The sequence below is a fragment of the Orcinus orca genome, chromosome 6 (genome assembly GCF_937001465.1).
Source record: "Orcinus orca chromosome 6, mOrcOrc1.1, whole genome shotgun sequence".
NCBI classification, from domain to species: domain Eukaryota; kingdom Metazoa; phylum Chordata; class Mammalia; order Artiodactyla; family Delphinidae; genus Orcinus; species Orcinus orca.
Window position 1 is genome coordinate 74,656,790 of NC_064564.1, and position 13,051 is coordinate 74,669,840.

The following is a 13,051-nucleotide window of genomic DNA, read 5'->3' on the forward strand; positions in this document are numbered from 1 at the left end:
GTTTGACAGGTCCATTTAAATGGTTATTCTTTTTCTATTTTTCTTTTTATATTCAGTTAAAATTAGAAGTTCTAAAATCAGAGAGCAAAGTAAGTAATACATTTTTAGAAGTTAAAATGTTACATGGTAAAAGTATCTTCTTCTTGAAAATAAATACTTTTTGTCATATAACTATCATGTCAGATTAAAAATTGCTTGGCAAGCTATAATGAAAAACACATCTTTACCACGCAGAAATTAAACGATCTCACTAAACTAACTTCATCTCCCTGAGCCTTTGTTTTCTCATTTGTAAGTTTGGGATAGAGAAGAAAAGAGCAGAAAATTGTAATCAGGTGAGGCTACTGGTCTTAGTGACTGAGATGGTAAAACAGTACTTGATCCCTTCTACTCTCTCTTCAATTGTCTGGTGTGAAGTAAAATTCATGTTTTATGACAAGGCAAGAAAAATTTAAACATAAAAAATTCTTCTCTGCCCTTTGGCCTCCTCTCTCCCCCCACTGTGCATTGTGTATCTGTATTATGCATCGCCCAAACCTCCCCCAGCAGCAGGAATACCTGCACAACCGTAAAGTGCAACACTCTCCTAGCATCAACAAGACAACTTCTGAAAAGATAGCATTCCTTCTTGATCTTGTAAGGGGTCACATGACCTACCGATGACACTTAGATCTGGATTACGTAAACTGTCAATAATACATCATTTGATGTACCGCCCTCTGTCTCAAAAAACTTACATAACTGTGCCTTGAATTCTAAGGGGTGGAGCAATTCTTAGAGCTTTCTGAGATACTCTTCCCGGGTTATAATCCTCAAATTTGGCTCAAATAAAAATTTCCATTTCTTTCTTAAATCAACTGATTAATTTTTTCATTAACACTAGTTTGTCAATGTTTCCCTATTCTGTTTCTGCACCTCCCCTTTTCTCCCCATGAATCAGTCCCCAAGGTTAGAAAAGAAAACAAAACAAAAAAAATCAAGTTACTTCCTAGGCCTCTAGGCAAATTCTCATCACTCTTTCAATATAGTTCAGGCTAGGCATATTTACTTTCCTATGACAGGTTCTGCTCTACCTGATAATTATCATCAGCCTTTCCTTGTTATGCAAACAAATTAAAGGTATAAAAACAGAGAACATAAAGAGACAGTTTAACTTTAAAAAATATTATCTTCCCTGGATTTTTAATATACACCTTCTCACCAAATGTTCTTGTTTATTATTAGGAAGATTACAAAACACTGCAACTATATATTTTCACAATAAACTTGTTATCCATTTTCATTCAAATGAGACTTTTTACCACTCAATGAAATATCGACTTTTGGAAGCCCACTAAAAGTGATAAACCAGGGTTAGCACAAATTATGTTGTTCCCTTACCTGAGAATCAAATGAGTCTTCTGCATTGTTGTTGACAGAATGAATATCCTTACATTGCCATGTTTTACTCAGAAATCAGGTGCATTACTATCACACATGACAAAATATCCTTTGCTACTCTTCAGTCTTCAGTCTGAAATGATAAATTATAAAAACATTCTTTTTAGGGTTTTAAAAAATCACGGCTAGTATGAATTACTTTTGCATTTTCTTTAACAAACTTTGATAGAAAAGACTTAAAAAAAATGTCTTTGTAACTTATCTATTGTAATAGATGGGAAAACATACCCAATTAAGTAAAAATTAAAAGCATAAACACTGAGTTGACAAACATAAAGCCAGATAATATTTAATTATGTGATAAACTCCGATTATGTAGGCAATATTGGAAATTATGAGAAAAAAAATCTCAAAATATTTTTCCCCTTTCGGTGACAGAATTTTTAAGCTGTGAATTAATGACATTGTGTTTTTATCTTTCCACTTCTCATTGCCTTATTTTAAATTTCCATAAATCATGTCTAATTCTCTCTAGCCAAAAATGAATGAAATAAGAGAGGGGGAAGATGGCGGAAGAGTAAGAGACGCGGAGATCACCTTCCTCCCCACAGATACATCAGAAATACATCTACACGTGGAACAACTACTGCAGAACACCTACTGAACGCTGGCAGAAGACCTCAGACCTCCCAAAAGGCAAGAAACTCCCCACGTACCTGCGTAGGGCAAAAGATAAAAGAAAAAAACAGAGACAAAAGAATAGGGACGGGACCTGCACCAGTGGGAGGGAGCCGTGGAAGAAAGGTTTCCAAACATTATTAAGCCCCTTTGTGGGCAGAGACTGCGGGTGGTTGAGGGGGAAAGCTTCCGGGCCACGGAGGAGAGCGCAGCAACAGGGGTGCGGAAGGCAAAGCGGGGAGATTCCCTCACAGAGGATCGGGCCGACCGGCACTCACCAGCCAGAAAGGCTTGTCTGCTCACCCTCCGGGGCGGGCGGGGGCTGGGAACTGAAGCTCGGGCTTCGGTTGGAGCGCAGGGAGAGGACTGGGGTTGGCGGCGTGAACACAGCCTGCAGGGGGTTAATGCACCACAGCTGGCCGGGAGGGAGTCCGGGGAAAAGTCTGCACCTGCCAAAGAGGCAAGAGACGTTTTCTTCCCTCTTTGTTTCCTGGTGCGCGAGGAGAGGGGATTAAAAGCGCTGTTTAAAGGAGCTCCAGCCGCGCAAGCCACGGCTAAAAGCGCGGACCCCAGAGACGGGCATGAGACGCTAAGGCTGCTGCTGCCGCCACCAAGAAGCCTGTGTGCGAGCACAGGTCACTATCCACACCCACCTTCCGGGGAGCCTGTGCAGCCCGCCACTGCCAGGATCCCGGGATCCAGGGACAACTCCCCCGGGAGAACAAACAGCGCGCCTCAGGCTGGTGCAACGTCATGCCGGCCTCTGCCGCCGCAGGCCCGCCCCGAACGCCGTGCCCCTCCCTCCCCCCGGGCTGAGTGAGCCAGAGCCCCCGAATCAGTGGCTCCTTTAACCCCGTCCTGTCTGAGCAAAGAACAGACGCCCTCCGGCGACCTACACGCAGAGGCGGGGTCAAATCCAAAGCTGAACCACGGGAGCTGTGCGAACAAAGAACACAAAGGGAAATCTCTCCCAGCAGCCTCAGGAGCAGCGGATTAAAGCTCCACAATCAACTTGATGTACCCTGCATCTGTGGAATACCTGAATAGACAATGAATCATCCCATATTGAGGAGATGGACATTGAGAGCAAGATTTATTGTTTTTTCCCCTTTTCCTCTTTTTGTGAGTGTGTATGTGTATGCTTCTCTGTGAGATTTTGTCTGTATAGCGTTGCTTTCACCATTTGTCCTAGGGTTCTATCCGTTCGGTTTTTTTTTTTACTTAAAAAAATTTTTTTTTCTTAATAACTATTTTAATTCTTTTATTTTACCTTACTTTATTTTTCTTTTATCCTCTTTCTTTCTTTCTACTTTTTCTCCCTTTTATTCTGAGCCATGTGGATGAAAGGCTCTTGGTGCTGCAGCCAGGAGTCAGTGCTATGCCTCGGAGGTGGGAGAGCCAACTTCAGGACACTGGTCCACAAGAGACCTCCCAGCTCCACGTAATATCAAATGGCGAAAATCTCCCAGAGATCTCCATCTCAACACCAGCACCAGGCTTCACTGAACAACCAGCAAGCTACAGTGCTGGACATCGTATGCCAAACAACTAGCAACACAGGAACACAACCCCACCCATTAGCAGAGAGGCTGCCTAAAATCATAGTAAGTCCACAGACACCCCAAAACATACCACCAGACGTGGACCTGCCCACCAGAAAGACAAGATCCAGCCTCATCCACCTGAACACAGGCACTAGTCCCCTCCACCAGGAAGCCTACACAACCCACTGAACCAACCTTAGCCACTGGGGACAGACACCAAAAACAACGGGAACTACGAACCTGCAGACTGCAAAAAGGAGACCCCAAACACAGTAAGATAAGCAAAATAAGAAGATAAACAAAATTGATAAACCATTAGCCAGACTCAAGGAAAAAAGGGACAAGACTCAATAGAATTAGAAATGAAAAAGAAGTAACAACTGCCACTGCAGAAATACAAAAGATCATGAGAGATTACTACAAGCAACTCTATGCCAATAAAATGGACAACCTGGAAGAAACGGACAAATTCTTAGAAATGCACAACCTGCCAAGACAGAATCAGGAAGAAATAGAAAATATGAACAGACCAATCACAGCACTGAAATTAAAACTGTGATTAAAAATCTTCCAACAAACAAAAGCCGAGGACCAGATGGCTTCAAGGCGAATTCTATCCAACATTTAGAGAAGAGCTAACACCTATGCTTCTCAAACTCTTCCAAAATACAGCAGAGGGAGGAACACTCCCAAACACATTCTACGAGGCCACCATCTCCCTGACACCAAAACCAGAGAGAGAGGTCACAAAAAAAGAAAACTACAGGCCAATATCACTGATGAACATAGATGCAAAAATCCTCAACAAAATACTAGCAAACAGAATCCAACAACACATTGAAAGGATCATACACCATGATCAAGTGGGGTTTATTCCAGGAATGCAAGGATTCTTCAATATACGCAAATCAATCAATGTGATACACCATATTAACAAACTGAAGGAGAAAAACCATATGGTCATCTCAATAGATGCAGAGAAAGCTTTCGACAAAATTCAACACGCATTTATGATAAAAACCCTGATGAAAGTAGGCATAGAGGGAAATTTCCTCAACATAATAAAGGCTATATATGACAAACCCACAGCCAACATCGTCCTCAATGGTGAAAAACTGAAAGCATTTCCACAAAGATCAGGAGCAAGACAAGGTTGCCCACTCTCATCACTCTTATTCAACACAGTTTTGGTAGTTTTAGCCACAGCAATCAGAGAAGAAAAGGAAATAAAAGGAATCCAAATCGGAAAAGAAGACGTAAAGCTGTCACTGCTTGCAGATGACGTGATACTATACACAGAGGATCCTAAAGATGCTACCAGAAAACTACTAGAGCTAATCAATGAAGTTGGTAAAGTAGCAGGATACAAAATTAATGCACAGAAATCTCTGGCATTCCTATACACTAATGATGAAAAATCTGAAAGTGAAATCAAGAAAACACTCCCATTTACCATTGCAACAAAAAGAATAAAATAGGAATAAACCTACCTAAGGAGACAAAAGACCTGTATGCAGAAAATTATAAGACACTGATGAAAGAAATTAAAGATGATACAAATAGATGGAGAGATATACCATGTTCTTGGATTGGAAGAATCTACATTGTGAAAATGACTCTACTACCCAAAGCAATCTACAGATTCAATGCAATCCCTATCAAACTACCACTGGCATTTTTCACAGAACTAGAACAAAAAATTTCACAATTTGTATGGAAACACAAAAGACCCCGAATAGCCAAAGCAATCTTGAGAACGAAAAACGGAGCTGGAGGAATCAGGCTCCCTGACTTCAGACTATACTACAAAGCTACAGTAATCAAGACAGTATGGTACTGGCACAGAAACAGAAATATAGGTAAATGGAACAGGACAGAAAGCCCAGAGATAAACCCACGCACATAGGGTCACCTTATCTTTGATAAAGGAGGCAGGAATGTACAGTGGAGAAAGGACAGCCTCTTCAATAAGTGGTGCTGGGAAAACTGGACAGCTACATGTAAAAGTATGAGATTAGATCACTCCCTAACACCATACACAAAAATAAGCTCAAAATGGATTAAAGACCTAAATGTAAGGCCAGAAACTATCAAACTCTTAGAGGAAAACACAGGCAGAACACTCTATGACATAAATCACAGCAAGATCCTTTTTGACCCACCTCCTAGAGAAGTGGAAATAAAAACAAACATAAACAAATGGGGCCTTATGAAACTGCAAAGCTTTTGCACAGCAAAGGAAACCATAAACAAGACCAAAAGACAACCCTCAGAATGGGAGAATATATTTGCAAATGAAGCAACTGACAAAGGATTAATCTTCAAAATTTACAAGCAGCTCATGCAGCTCAATAACAAAAAACCAAACAACCCAATCCAAAAATGGGCAGAAGACCTAAATAGACATTTCTCCAAAGAAGATATACAAACGGCCAACAAACACATGAAAGAATGTTCAACATCATTAATCATTAGAGAAATGCAAATCAAAACTACAATGAGATATCATCTCACACCAGTCAGAATGGCCATCATCAAAAAATCTAGAAACAATAAACGCTGGAGTGGGTGTGGAGAAAAGGGAACCCTCTTGCACGGCTGGTGGGAATGTGAATTGGTACAGCCACTATGGAGAACAGTATGGAGGGTCCATAAAAAACTACAAATAGAACTACCATATGACCCAGCAATCCCACTACTGGGCATATACCCTGAGAAAACCATAATTCAAAAAGAGTCATGTACCAAAATGTTCATTGCAGCTCGCTCTATTTACAATAGCCAGGAGATGGAAACAACCTAATGTCCATCATCGGATGAATGGATAAAGAAGATGTGGCAGATATGTACAATGGAATATTGCTCAGCTATAAGAAGAAACGAAATTGAGCTATTTGTAATGAGGTGGATGGACCTAGAGTCTGTCATACAGAGTGAAGTCAGAAAGAGAAAGACAAATACCGTATGCTAACACATATATATGGAATTTAAGAAAAAAAAGTGTCATGAAGAACCTAGGGGTAAGACAGGAATAAAGACACAGACCTACTAGAGAATGGACTTGAGGATATGGGGAGGGGGAAGGGTAAGCTGTGACAAAGCGAGAGAGTGGCATGGACATATATACACTACTAAACGTAAAATAGATAGCTGGTGGGAAGGAGCCGCATAGCATAGGGAGATCAACTCAGTGCTTTGTGACCACCTAGAGGGGTGGGATAGGGAGGGTGGGAGGGAGGGAGACGCAAGAGAGAAGAAATATGGGAACATATGTATATGTATAACTGATTCACTTTGTTATAAAGCAGAAACTAACACACCATTTTAAAGCAATTATACTCCAATAAAGATGTAAAAAAAAAAAGGAAAACAAAAAAAAGAAATTAAAAAAAAAAGAATGAAATGACGAAAGCTTTTAATGATTTATAAAGCAGTAAAATAACCAACCTAAAATTGTATTCAGTCAGCAAAGGCAGAAACTCTTATTTATTTTTTTGATTGATACTCACATTTTATAATAAGTATAAAATGAAACATGTCTCGTTAAAATGGATTACTTAGCTTCAAGTATTTTATAGAAGCTCTGAGTTTGTGCAGATATGTAGGACTATAGTTCAGATTCGTGTTGGCAAAAATCTTACAATGCCAAATGTTTTGATTGGAATGAGTACGTGAGTTTAAATAAATGTAGTTTATTTATACTTATATGCTATCACAAAGGAAGAGTCCTTTAGAATTCATTTATTTCTTGTTCTCAAATGAAACTCCATAGATATCTGCATAATCATTACTTTTGAATCTTAACAATAGGCCATGCCATATTTGGCTCCAGGCTACTGGAAGGCAATCAAGAAGTTCTATTGATTGTAAGGAAAACTGTATGAAAGTTTCAGATGTCAATCTCCCAATCCAAATTTTTGTGTCAATGGCTTCGTAATTCTAACTTAAACTAAGTTCCAAATTCTCTGCCTGCATTGAAAAATTTCCACTTTGGGGACTGTTATGAACTGAATTGTGTGCCTTTAAAATTCATATGTTGAAGCCCTAAGCCCAAAGTGACTGTATTTATAGAGAGGACCTTAAAGGAGGTAATTAAGGTTAAATGATGTCCTAACATTTGGGGCCTAATCCTATAAGACTGGTATCCTTACACAAAAAGAAAGGGACACCAGAGCTGCTCTCTCTCTTCACATGCACATAGAGGAAAGATCATGTAAGGACACAGGAAAAAGGTAGCCATTAACAAGCCAGGGAAAGAGGCTTCATCAGAAACCAAATGTGGTGGCAAACTCTATCTTGCATTTCTAGCCTTCAGAACTGTGAAAAAATTAATTTTTGTTGTTTAAGCCACTCAGTCTGTGGTATTTTGCTATGGCAGTCCAAGATGACTAATACAGAGACCTAGTCTCCCTGTCAGTCTTGTTGCCTCCTTCTATTGTAACTACACTCATATTAGTATCTTTCACTTATAGTCTTGCTTCTTCTTACTTATCTCCCACATTATTTTTTATTGTATAAGTTTCAGGTGTACAGCATCATAATTATACCTCTGTATACACTAGAAAGTGACCACCACCTCCAGTCTAGTTGCCATCCATCAACATATAGTTGATCCTTATTATCCACTTCACCCATTCCCCAAGCCACTTCCCCTCTGGTAAACACTAATTTGTTCTCTGTATCTAAGAGTTTGTTTTTGTTTGTTTTATTTATTTTGTTTTTTAAGATTCCACATATGAGTGAAATCATACAATATTTGTCTTTTTTGACTTACTTCACTTAGCATAATACCTTCAAGTTCCATCCATGTTGTCACAGATGGCAGGATCTCATCTTTTTTATGGCTGAGTAGTATTCCATTGTATAAAGACCACAAGTTTATCCATTGATCCGTTGATGGACACTTAGGCTGCTTCCATATCTTGGTTATTATAAATAAAGCTGCACTGAACACAGAGGAGCATATATCTCTTTGAATTATTGTTTTTGTGTTTTTCAGATAAATATCTAGAAGTGGAATAGTTGAGGCATATGGTAGTTCTATTCTTAATTTTTCGACAATCTCCATACTGTTTTTCATACTGGATGCACTATTACAGTCCTAATAACAGTGTATGAGGGCTCCTTTTTCTCCACAAGCTCTCCAACATTTGCTATTTCTTTTCTTCTCAATAGTAGTCATTCTAACAGGTGTGAGGTGATATCTCATTGTAGTTCTGATTTGCATTTTCCTAATAATTTGTGCTTTTGAACATCTTTTCACGTACCTGTTGACCATCTGTGTGTCCTCTTTGGAAAACGTCTGTTCAGATCCTTTGCCCACTTTTAAAACCAGTTTTTTTTTTCTTGTGAGTTGTATGAGTTCTTTATATATTTTGAATATTGACACCTTATCAAACATATGATTTGCAAATTTCTTCTCCCATTCAGTAGGTTACCTTTTCATTTTGATACTGGTTTCCTTCTCTGTGCAGAAACTTTTTGGTTTGATATAGTCCCATTTGCTTTTGTTTCCTTTGCCTTTGGAGTCAGAGCCACAAAAAAGTCATCAGGTCTGATGTCAACTAAGTTACTGCCTATGATTTCATCTAGGAATTTTGTGGTATCAGGTCTTACATTCAAGTCTCTAATCCATTTTGAGTTAGTTGTTGTGTATGGTGTAAGATAGGAGTCTAGTTTCTTTTTTATTTTTCCTCATGTGGCTATCTAGTTTTCCCAGCACCATTTATTGAAGAGACTATCTTTTATTCATTGTATATTCTTTGCTCATTTGTTTTAATTTAATTGTCCATGTACATGTGAGGTTATTTCTAGGATCTCTAGTCTGTTCCATTGATTTGTGTGTCTGTTTATGTTCCAGTACCATACTATGTTGATTACTATAGCTTGGTAGTACAGCATGAAATCAGGGAGCATGATAACTCCAGCTTTGTTCTTTCTCAAGATTGTTTTGGCTATTCAGGATATTTTGTGATTTCACACAAATTTTAGAATCATTTGTTCTAGCTCTGTGAAATACGCCATTGGAATTTTGATAGGAATTGCACTGATTCTGTACATTGCCTTGGGTAGTATGGACATTTTAACAATATTAATTTTTCCAATTCATAAACATGGAATAGCTCTCCATTTATTTGTGTCTTCTTCAGTTTCTTTCATCAATGTCTTATAATTTTCAGTGCACAGGTCCTTCACCTCCTTGATTAAGTTCATTCCTAGGCATATTATTCTTTATAATGCAATTATAAATGGGAATGTTTTCTTAATTCTGGTGGTTTGTTATTAGTGTATAGAAATGTCACAGATTTCTGTATATTGATTTTGTATCCTGGAACTTTACTGAATTCATTTATCAGTACTAACAATTTTGTAGTGGAGTCTTTATGTTTCTTTATATATAGTATCATGTCATCTGCAAATAGTGACAGCTTTACTTCTTTTCCAATTTGGATGCCTTTTGTTTCTTTTCTTGCCTAATTTCTGTTGGTAGGACTTCCAATACTATGTTGAATAAAAGTGGCAATAGTGGTCATCCTTGTCTTGTTCCTGATCTTAGAGTAAAAAATTCCAGCTTTTCACTGTTGAGTATGATGTTAGCTGTGGTTTGTTATTATGTTGAGGTATGTTTCCTCTATACCCACTTTGTTGAGAGTTTTTATCATAAATGGATGTTGAATTTTGTCAAATGCTTTTTCTGCATTAAAATGATCATATGATTTTTGTACTTCATTGTGTTAATGTAACATATTGATTGATATGCAGATGTTGACCCATCGTTGCACCCCTGCAATAAATCCCATTTGATTGTCATGTATAATCCTTTCAGTGTTTTGTTAAATTTGGTTTGCTAATATTTTGTTGAGGATTTTGCATCTATATTCATCAAGGATATTGGTCTGTAATTTGTGTGTGTGTGTGTGTGTGTGTGTGTGTGTGTGTGTGTGTGGTGTCCTTGTCTGTTTTTGTTTTAATCAGGGTAATTTTGGTTTCATAAAATGTGTTTGGAAGGTTTCCTTCCTCTTCAGTTTTTTGGAAGAGTTTGAGAAAGATAGATATTAGCTCTTTTCTGAATGTTTTGGAGAATTCATCAATGAAGCCATTTTATCATCTTAATTATAATATGTCTTAGAGTGTGTCTCTTTGGGTTAATTTTATTTGGAACTTTCTGGTCTTCCTGTACCTAGATGTCTATTTTCTTCCCCAGATTAGGGAAATTTTCATCTACTATTTCTTCAAACAATTTTTCTGGCCCTTTCTCTCCTTCTTGTTCTTTGGGGACCCCTACAGTGCAAGTCTTATTCTGTGGATATTGTCCCAAAAGTCACTTAAGGATCTTCCCCTTTTTAAATTCTTTTTTAATTTTCTGTTCTGTTTGGGTGAGTTCCATTGTTTTGTCTTCCAGATCACCAATTCATTCTTCTACCTCATCCAGTCTGCTGTTGAACCCCTCCAGCATTTTATTTTTCAGTTCAGTTATAACTTCTGTTTGGTACTTTCTCACATTTTCTGCCGCTTTATTGAAAATCTCACTGTGTTCATCCATTACTCTCTTGAATTTGGTGAGCATCTTGATGACTGTTACTGCAAACTCTATGTCAGGTAGATTGCTTATCTCCATCTTGTTTAGTTCTTTTTCTGAAGTTTTGTCTTGTTCTTTCAGTTGGAACATATTCCTTTGTCTCCTCATTTTGCCTAATTCTCTGCTTTTGTTTCCATGTATTAAGTATATCACCTATCTCTCCCAGTCTTGAAGAAGTGGCCTTATTTAGGGGACAAACTGTGGGGTTCAGGAGTACAATCTGCCTGGCTACCAGAGCCAGGCACTCAAGAGGTGTCCCCTATGTGAGTTGCTTGTGCCCTCCTGTTGTGGTGGAGCTGCAGCTGCTGTGGGGCACTTATGGGGAGGGTTGGGCCCTGGCTGGCTATAGGACCTGGTGGGGGCTGCCATCAGGTCAGCCCTGTTGGGCAGGGCTATCACTGGGCCAGCTGTGAGGTCCAGCTAAAGTGCAGCGGTGGGGGGTCTCTCAGCACAGTATGCCCACTGGTGCCAAAAGCAGAGAATTCCAAAATAGTCCCCTCCTATGCCAGTATGAGTAAGTAGCCTGAGACTGCATAAATAGCACCTGCCAGCGACTCAGTCCCCAAGGAGTGTCTCAATTGTTTTCTGCCTCTCTGGCAGATGCCTCAAGATTAGTAGGGTCCTTTCACCTATTGTCCATGCATTTTTCAATCAGATGTTTCTGTGCTGGATTTTGGGTTGTGAGAGTCTGCTTATGAGCCCTTTAAGAGTGGGTTTTCTCTTCCCTGCAGTTCTATAGTTTTCCTGGGCATATTCCCCATTGGTTTTTCAAAGTCAGTGGTCTTGGGAGCTCATCTCTCCTGTGCAGGATCTAGGGACTGGGGTGCCTGATGTGGAGTTCAAATCCCTTGCTCCTCAGGGAAAAGATCCATACCTTTGTGATCCCTCCTGACTGTGGATTGCCACAGCAGGGGTGTGGGTTTTTCCTTGGCAAGCCCATATCCTACCCATCTCAGTGCTATTCTTTTATCCTTTGTTTTGGAGGTTCTGTTCATTCAGTTTTCAGGTCCTTTTTGGAGGGAATTATTCCATATGTTGTTGTAGACTTGTTGTGTCTGTGGGAGGAGGTGCGTTCAGGATCTTCCTACACCACCATCTTAAATCCTCCTTCCACTTATTTCCCACATTTAACTGCTAGCATTGTCCCTAAACTTTAAAGCCTGTGTCAAATCCCCCTTGTTTCCTATTTCCCATATATTCCTCTCCCCCGAAAGCATATAATCTCTCCTGCTTGGAGCTCCATTAATACTTCCCATATCTCCAGTATAGATGTAATAGATTGACTAACATTTTATCTATTTGGACATCTGTCTCATCTTCTCTATCAGATTAATTAAACAAGATATAAATTTGTTAACTCTTTTTGCAGGTCTACTATATGCCAATTTATGATTACCTGTTAGGTGTTTTTCTTTTCAATTACTGTCTACAGAGCATTGAATACAGAAAGTATTAAGTAATATTGAGTTCTATTTATTTGAGTTGGTTTTGTATCAGGCTAGATAACTAGTATAATCCATGTGCAATTATCAGAAAATATCACGATATGTAACTAAACAAAGGTAAGCAACACAAACTAATTTACTTCTCACTACACTGTATGGCTTCCTTTATGTTGAAATCCTTTATGTGGAACTCATGTGAGCTCACTATTGAATTTGTGGGGATAAGAATCAATTCTCTCATTTAGAACGAAGAAGCTATGTAAAATTTTGCCCCAGATTCTTTACTTAAAATAGTTCCCAGTAGAGAACATTTTCTAATTTTTCTTCTCACTCCAGCTGCCTAAAAATCCTTTTTTTTTCTCTTGCTATCAATTTTATGAATTATTCTGTGTCTGGCCTTAATACAAGATTTCATGAAACAATAG

At 38.8% G+C, this 13,051-nt stretch overlaps 1 long non-coding RNA gene across 1 annotated transcript in view; it reads right to left on the minus strand.

The window, feature by feature from the left end:
- The window catches only part of LOC125964604 (uncharacterized), a 138,960-nt gene that overhangs the window by 55,145 nt on the left and 70,764 nt on the right, over window positions 1–13,051 (minus strand). Inside the window, exon 2 of the long non-coding RNA XR_007477761.1 lies at window positions 1,381–1,513. This is a non-coding gene — a long non-coding RNA (uncharacterized LOC125964604). The remainder of the gene's footprint in view (window positions 1–1,380; window positions 1,514–13,051) is intronic.